At 44.1% G+C, this 8,116-nt stretch overlaps 1 protein-coding gene across 1 annotated transcript in view; it reads right to left on the reverse strand.

Annotated features, from left to right (window-relative positions):
- The window catches only part of SLX4IP (SLX4 interacting protein), a 95,785-nt gene extending 87,748 nt beyond the window's left edge, over positions 1-8,037 (reverse strand). Inside the window, 1 exon segment of the mRNA XM_083432018.1 lies at positions 7,668-8,037. The gene's annotated coding sequence lies outside the window, so the exon portion shown is untranslated.
- Positions 8,038-8,116: the final 79 nt, after the last annotated feature.

The following is an 8,116-nucleotide window of genomic DNA, read 5'->3' on the forward strand; positions in this document are numbered from 1 at the left end:
AGCAGGTAGCTGGTTGCAAGCTTGCTTAAGCTTTTCAATATAGATTCCTGGTAAGAGCCCTTGTTTCCCTCTTAAAAGTATAAATACACCACAATCTTATTTAAGATATATAAAAGTAGTTTACTCACAGCATCATCAGTTCACAGATGGATCCCTGAAGGCAGACTTAAGTTACAGATAAACATATGAGCCTATCCCATATAGAGATAGTCTCTTTGTCCTCTGTTGGCTGAAAGCCAACGGGGCATCTCTAGCTAAAAGCTGTTGTTCCAACAACAAAGTCAAAGAGAGAGAGAGAGTGGCTGCGTGCTTTGTGCTTTTGTTACCTGCACAGGTAAGGTGATGCCCACCTCTAGTCACATACAAGAGGAAGGATGCTCCAGGCCAGGAGGAAACAGGAAGTTTTTGACTGGCTGGAACAAACATCCCCTTTGCATGTCCACTCTAGGCAAACAAGGAATGTTGTACTTGACTGCTACTTATGTATCACATCCCACACTTTGTTGCAAAAGCGGTATGCAAATTGAATGAATGAATCCTGTGGCCACAGGATTGGATCAGAGCATTGGGAACCAGTTAATGTGATTGGAGCATTGGGAACCAGAAAAAGGGACATATTTGTGGTGGCCCCCTATGTGTAGAACTGCTGAGGAACACAGGGTCGGATCCATCAAGCATTACATTGTTTCCAAATGTCTTCATTTCTGTGAGAGTTTTCAGCTAGGCTGTGAGATGCTTCAACTGCTGTTTTCAGATTACAATAGAACAAATGAAGCAATTGTATGTTTTACGTAAGGTTGCATCGGAAGGCCTTTGCCTAAAAATATTTATATTTCTATCTCTGTCTGTGGGTTGTGCTTCTGATCAAATCCCTAATCTCTGATCATATACGATGTAAGACATGAGACAAAATAAAGAAATGATGGACTGCGCATCATTGGTACTTGCAAAGACACGGGTTTTGCATGCACTGATGATCAGCGATGCTTGAAAATGCTGAGCCTCTATATGCTGGTTTAATTTCACACAGGCAAAGGAAAACAGGCCACACAGGGTGTCACTGCGGCATCAGGTAATTGATAGCCGGGTAGTCCTGCCAAAGTTGTCTCTGATGGAGGAGGTAAAGATCTGGCCTCCCAGCTAAATCTGTTTTGCTGACTGCAGACTATGAGATGAATAGGCATTTCTAAACCGCAGAAGATTGTCCTGCTATCACTTCTGCACTTACTCCAATAGCTGATTAATATCAAACATCATGCCGGCATATATATTCCTTTTTAACAGAGGCAATAAAGACTTTAACAGAGGCAATAAATAAGCAAGCATTTTCTATCCTTTTACATTAGGGAATTTTAAAAAAGCACACCACTTCAAATAAAAGAAGAGTGCCACACGCTAAATGCTATTTGCTCATTTGTTGCTTTGATGAACTGGAATATTTTTGCGAAAGGATGCAGGTTACTGAAGTGAATTTATTGCCTAGCTCCAACAGAAATAAACAGACAGGAGAAGAAAAATTACGGGCTCTGGACCACTCCATTTCTCTCCTAGTTCCCACATTTTATTAAACATAAGCCTGATTCAACTGAGCCTAAAATCCGCCATGCTGATGGAGTGCCAGAAAAATCCCAGCCCAATTACCAAAAAAATAAAATAAAAATAAGGCATTTGAAGAATTTGATCCAGCGTCAATTATAGCTTCCGATTACAGTGGTATCTCAGGTTACATACGCTTCAGTTTACATACGCTTCGGGTTACAGACTCCGCTAACCCAGAAAAAGAGCTTCAGGTTACATACACTTCAGGTTACAGACTCCGCTAACCCAGAAATAGAGCTTCAGGTTAAGAACTTTGCTTCAGGATGAGAACAGAAATCGTGCTCCGGCGGCGCGGCAGCAGCAGGAGACCCCATTAGCTAAAGTGGTGCTTCAGGTTAAGGACAGTTTCAGGTTAAGTATGGACCTCCGGAACGAATTAAGTACTTAACCTGAGGTACCACTGTATGTGCAAACCCAGAAGCAATGGCTAACAGCTTCAGAACAAGCCATGGTTTACAGTAGCCTTATTGGGAAGCTGTTAACCATGGTTGACAGTTCGCACAGCCTGGGACGCTATGGTGAACAACTTCCAGATAAAGTTAATTCAGTGCTTGGTGTAAGAGGGTGAGAGCAGGATTGCAACCCAATCCACTTTTCCAGAAACTTTTGCGCTCTGCTTCTGTGGGCTGAGACTGTTGGGAGAAGGGCAACACAAGGATATTGAATCAGCCTTCTATTTGCCAGGCAATCAAATGGGTCACAAAGTGGGGAAGAGCTCAGCTCAATTTGTCACAGTTCCAAAACTGAATTCATGTCCGCATAGACCCGAATGAAGGAATTGGCCTATTTTTTATTTTCCTGGCCGGGGAGACAATCCTAAGATTGAAAAAAGGCTTCCCAATGTTCCATCCTGTATCGTCTGCTGCCATAAATGCTTAGTTTCCCTTTTGCCTTTCCAGACACTGCCCTGAATCGTGCTTCAGGCTAAAGGGAGGGAGGGGTGGATTTGCAACACAGGCCATTCATCAGACCGACCAAAATGCTTTCTGCATTCCTCAAGTCCTGGGAAAAATAGGCTGGATTCTTTTATTACTAATCTTTGCACTTCAACACTTAACGGCCTGACAGAAGGGCTAATGCTGTGTAATTAAAAGCAAATGTTTCCTGGATTCAAAATAAAGCAGGGCAGGATAAAAGCTGGTTGAGAAGAGCAGCGGAGCAAAGGGGAAGAGAGGGAACAAGCTATTCAGACAGAATTTAAGCTTTTTTAATAAGAATGAAAAACCCACCCAATAAAAGCAAAGCAAATTAGGACCATAAAGGCACTGAATTCTATTCTGAAGCCTCCAAACAGCTATTAAGAATCCTTTAGCTAAGCAGTTTTAAGACAAGCCACTGTGTTTGTGTGCGCTTTCATTGTGTGTATGCACAGGCAACATCTAACTGATGCGCAACCACGCACATCATGGTGCATGGAAGTGGCCGGAAAAGGGGGTGGAAGGTAATGGACCCCTGGACGGTTAAGTCCAGTCAAAGGCGACTATGGGGTTGCGACGCTCACCTCACTTTCAGGCCGAGGGAGCCGGCATTTGTCCACAGACAGCTTTCTGGGTCATATGGCCAGCATGACTAAACCGCTTCTGGCGCAACGGGACACCGTGACGGAAACCAGAGGCACGGAAATGCTGTTTAACTTCCTGCCGCAGTGGTACCTATTGATCTACTTGCACTGGCGTGCTTTTGAACTGCTAGGTTGGCAGGAGCTGGGACAGAGCAACGGGAGCTCACCCCATCACGAGGATTCAAACCGCTGACCTTCTGATTGGCAAGCCCAAGAGGCTCAGTGGTTTAGGCCACAGCGCCACTGTGTCCCTCCAAAAAGGGGTGAAACCGGGATGGAACAGGGCGTAACCCATAACCCTAGAGAAACAGAGTAGTTACAACTGGGAGCCAATCTACAGTCATACCTCTTGTTACGTTTGCTTCAGGTTAAATCTTTTCAGGTTGTATCCCGCGGTGACCTGGAAGTACAGGAAAGGGTTACTTCCGGGTTTCGCCGCTCGCACATGAGCAGACGCTCAAAATGACGTCACGTGCATGTGCAGAAGCGGGTTGCGTTCTGCTCATGTTGCGAATGGGGCACCGGAACGGATCCCATTAGCAACCAGAGGTACCACTGTATTTTAGGTGGTTGTAGCCAATTTTATGACAATTATTATTAAAATTTGTATACAGGCCCTTCATCCGTGGATATCAGGGCAGTTTGCCACATAAAAATACAAGATAAAACAGAGAATACACAATATATACAAGAACAAAAATCCCCATTCCCACAACACATTTAAAAGGGTATCAGATGTTATTCAGCCCAAGGCCTGGTTGAAGCAGAACATTTTCGACCAAAGGTGTGCATTCCACACTCGTTCCTATGCTGCCACCCTCAGGACCTTTTGTGGAGTAGGTGCACCAAGAAGGTGCTCAGAGGATCATCTCAGGATCCACCCAAATTCCTGCAGAGAGAGGTGGCCTTTGAGGTCTTGTTCTCTCCTTCTGTGCCAGGGCTATGCTTGTCTGTTGTGGGCAAGGATGCTAATAGATACAGGTGTGTTCACATCACATGATCCACAAAGGCAAAAATAAATAAACAAAAAATGAGAAGAAGAGAAAGGAAGGAAATTGTTCTACTGCCACCGCTAATGGTGAACGTCCCACAGACATGAGACTGTCAAAGAACTTCTCATCCTCCCCGGACAAATTTGGTGCAATCCCACCAGCAATGCAAGCAGGTTCCATCATTCCAGGAGGCCAATTGCGTGCAGTTCTTTATTTGTAAATTACTTTTTTTGCAATCCTTCCTCTTCCCTATACTGTAATGGCCTGTTTATTTTTGATTGCAGGCCTGCAGGCAAGCCACATTTAACTGCAAGGTGCTTAGCCGCTTGTAGTAACTCAACAAACAATGAAAGACCGAAGACATGATGATGCGATCACCTTACCCTGCTTCGAAGTGGATGGGAATATTCTGGTATGTCAACATTAAAATCCCTTTATACCCTTCTGCTTTTCCATTCTGCACAGTTTCATACCAAGCTAGATGAAAACCTGACTGCTTGTGCAGTCTTATCATGAACTTCTGTTTTGCTCAGCCAGAGGCAATTAATAATTATTTTATATTACAACAAAAATGGCGCGCCACTGAAAATATGACGGACAAATAATATAAGCTGATGCAATAGCCAATATATGTAACAGCAGCAACACTCAATTAGAAAAAGAAATACAACGCCACACTTTAACAACAGAAACCCTCCCAAAATTCTTCATCCACCTCAAGCTTATAATACAACAGCAACATCTAGTGTCCAAAGGAATTATTACTGCAGAGACAGCAAAGGATAAAGAAAAGTCACTTTATCCAGGGACAGTCCACATATATATTGGCTTACTCCTCCCTCCCTCTTTTTTCTTTTGATAACAGAGGAATATTCTTCACAACTGTGAGCAGAGCAGTGGGGTGAGGGGTAAGTGAAGACGAAGTGACATTTACCGTATTTTTCGCTCCATAAGACGCACCAGACTATAAGGCGCACCTGGGTTTGGGAGGAGGAAAACAAGAAAAAATTATTCTGAATCCCAGAAGCCAGAACAGCAAGAGGGATCTGGCTTCTGGGATACCGTGTGGCTGTTCTGACTTCTGGGATAACTGCGCCAAGCCTCTTCAGGGCAGCGGGATGAAGGCTTCGCAGGAAAGGCACTGTGCAGAGAGGGAGAACTGCGCAGCGCCCCTTCAAGCGAAGCTGGAGAAGGAACAGAAGGAGACCCTTCTGTTCCTCCTCCGGCTTCACAGGACAGGCGTGTCACTAAAGGGGCGTTGCGCAGCTCTCCCTCTCTGTGCAGTGCCATTCGCTCCATAAGACACACTCACATTGCCCCTTACCTTTTAGGAGGAAAAAAGTGCATCTTATGGAGCAAAAAATACAGTAACTATAACGTTGTTTGCTGCTCCTGCTCAGGCTCCACAGAAAAAGCATTTTGGTTCCTGAAATTCATTCCGATTGTGCAGATAAAATATAATGGATAGAATTCTACAGGGTGGGCTATTAGGGTGTGAAAACAGTCAAGATCCAAGGATTCCCAGGCATGCAACTCCAGAAGATGAAGATGTCGGGCACCCAGATCTTGGCACCCAGGCATTGTCACTTGTTTGCAAGTTGCTGATAGGCTGGTGCAAAATGCTAATTCCAAACACGCCTGTTTTTTAATATATATAACTTTTATTAAATTTTCTGTAAAACAATGTAAAACACTCATTTTTCATCCTTAAAATATCAATGACTTCCCTTCTTCTCTTTCCATGCTTCATTTTACATATCATAGATCTCTGCATATTTTACAAAAACTATACCATTCAGTATTCCATTAATCCATCAAAACTTGTTTACACTGTTGAATTTATCTTAATGCTGCCAGCTTTTTCAGCTATACACAATTCTTTTTCATATATTCAATCAACATTTTCCAATCTTCTTCAAACGTATGTTCTTCTTGTTCTCTTATTCTATGTTAGGTTTGCAAGCTGCCCATATTCCAACAGTTTAAGTTGCCACTCTTTCTTTAGTCAGGACCTCGCTCGTTTTCCATTTTTGGGCTAACAAAACACAGGCCGCAGTAGTGGCATTCATACATAACCTTTTTTGACACCTGAGAATTTCCGTCTGAATTATCCCCAGCAGAAAGGACTTTGGTTTGGGGGGGGGGAGTACTTCTGAACATTTCCCCCCCAATTCATTATGGATCATTTCCCAATACTCTTTTACCCTTTTACAGGTCCACCACATATGAAAGAACGTTCCCTCTACCTCTTTACATCTCCAGCACTTATCTGATTCTGTCTTGTACATCTTAGCAAGCCTACTTGGAGTTAAATACCACCTGTGAATCATTTTCCGAACACTTCTGAGCATCCGTATTTTCACATCAAGAATCACAGACTAAGTCAGGGGCAGGGAGCTTGAGGCACATTTTTGCTGGACTACAAATCCCATCGTTCCTGACCACTGGCCATAATGGCTTGGGCTGATAGCAGTTAAGAGCCCAACCACACCTGGAGGGACAGGTTCTTGGTCCAAGTTCATCTCACTCCCTGAACATATGCGAGAAAGTTCTTCTCTGAAAAATGTATTAACGTTCATTTGCTCTGCACAAAGTTACTAAAGCAGAGAATGGAATGTCGAATTATTACCTCCAATGAAATCCCAACGGAGCACAAAGGACTATGGTAATAGGATTGCAGTCCGGGCCAATAATCCCTGGATCTCTGAGATGCCAAAATCCCAAGGGAGCAGAAAAGATTATTTATGTATGTGATCATAGCTGCACAAATGTTATTGGTCCAGAGATGGAAAGAAGAGAAGAATGGGAGATCAAATTGATGGGTTATGGCAAAATGGCTAAAATGACTGGAAGAATCAGAAATCAGGAAGACCAAATTTTTAATAAGGAATGGGGGGAATTATAACTTATCCTAAAAACCACTGCAAACAGTTAAAATGGTGTAGTATGATTGGAATAACACTTATAGTTTAATGGTGAATTTTGGACACAACGGAGAGGTAAAAGATTTGGATTGTCATAAAAGATGCAGGGGGAAATGATTAACAATAGGACCCACAAAGGGGAGAAGGGAAGTCCAGGAGATTATCTGGAATCTTGTTTTTATGTTGTTGGATATGCGACTGTGAAATTTGAATCTGAAAAACCAAATAAATAAAATTTAAAAATGCTTAAGGTTCGTGTGCTGTAGAAATGAAGGCAGCGGGATGGCTCGGTCGATCAAAGCCTGGGAGACTCTTCATTTCAGGGTACTGTAGTGGGTTCGAGCAAAAAAAATAAAAAGATTCCTGGCTGGCAGAGGGGGTTGGACTAGATGACCATCGGGTGTCCCAACTCTGCAATTCTAGGAATCTAACCTAGGGGCATAAAGCGGCACATCTTGGTGTAAAAGGCTCCAAAATAAGAGGCACCAAGGGGAAACAGAGGTTAATTCCACTATGAGAGGCCCAAACCCCCAGCTGAGCCCCTGATTCCGGTAGCAGCTCCCCTCTCTGCTTTCTCCCGCCGTAACTCACCGCGGCAACCTTGAATTCGGCTCCTCCACCGCCTTTTTTTCCTTAGAGAGAAAGAGAGGCGAGGCTAGCGCACGAGACTTCCGGCTGTGTTCGGAGTGGGTGGGTGGGAATGGAACGGACTACACCGCGAGGCGCTTTTCTCAGCTCCACTTGAGCCTCGCATTTTGCTTCCATCCCCAAAACATTTAGTCGGCTTTTCTGTTGCTTCTCTATAACGCGCCGTTTGTCGGCCTTGCCACTCTCTCTCGCTTCGAAAACGACTCGGAAATGTAGCGCGCGAGCAGCAGAGCTCGGCCCTTGGGATCCCCCCGCCCCGTTCAAAAGAGCCGATACGCGAATAGGAAACGAGGAAGGTTCCTCTCGGCTCGACGTCTTCCGGCCCATTCAAAGATATCCGCCGACTACTTCCGTTTTCCCCCCTTACGTAAGGCCTTTTCTACGGGGCCACG

The sequence above is a fragment of the Podarcis tiliguerta genome (assembly GCF_965153285.1).
Source record: "Podarcis tiliguerta genome assembly, chromosome: 3".
Classification (NCBI taxonomy): Eukaryota; Metazoa; Chordata; class Lepidosauria; order Squamata; family Lacertidae; genus Podarcis; species Podarcis tiliguerta.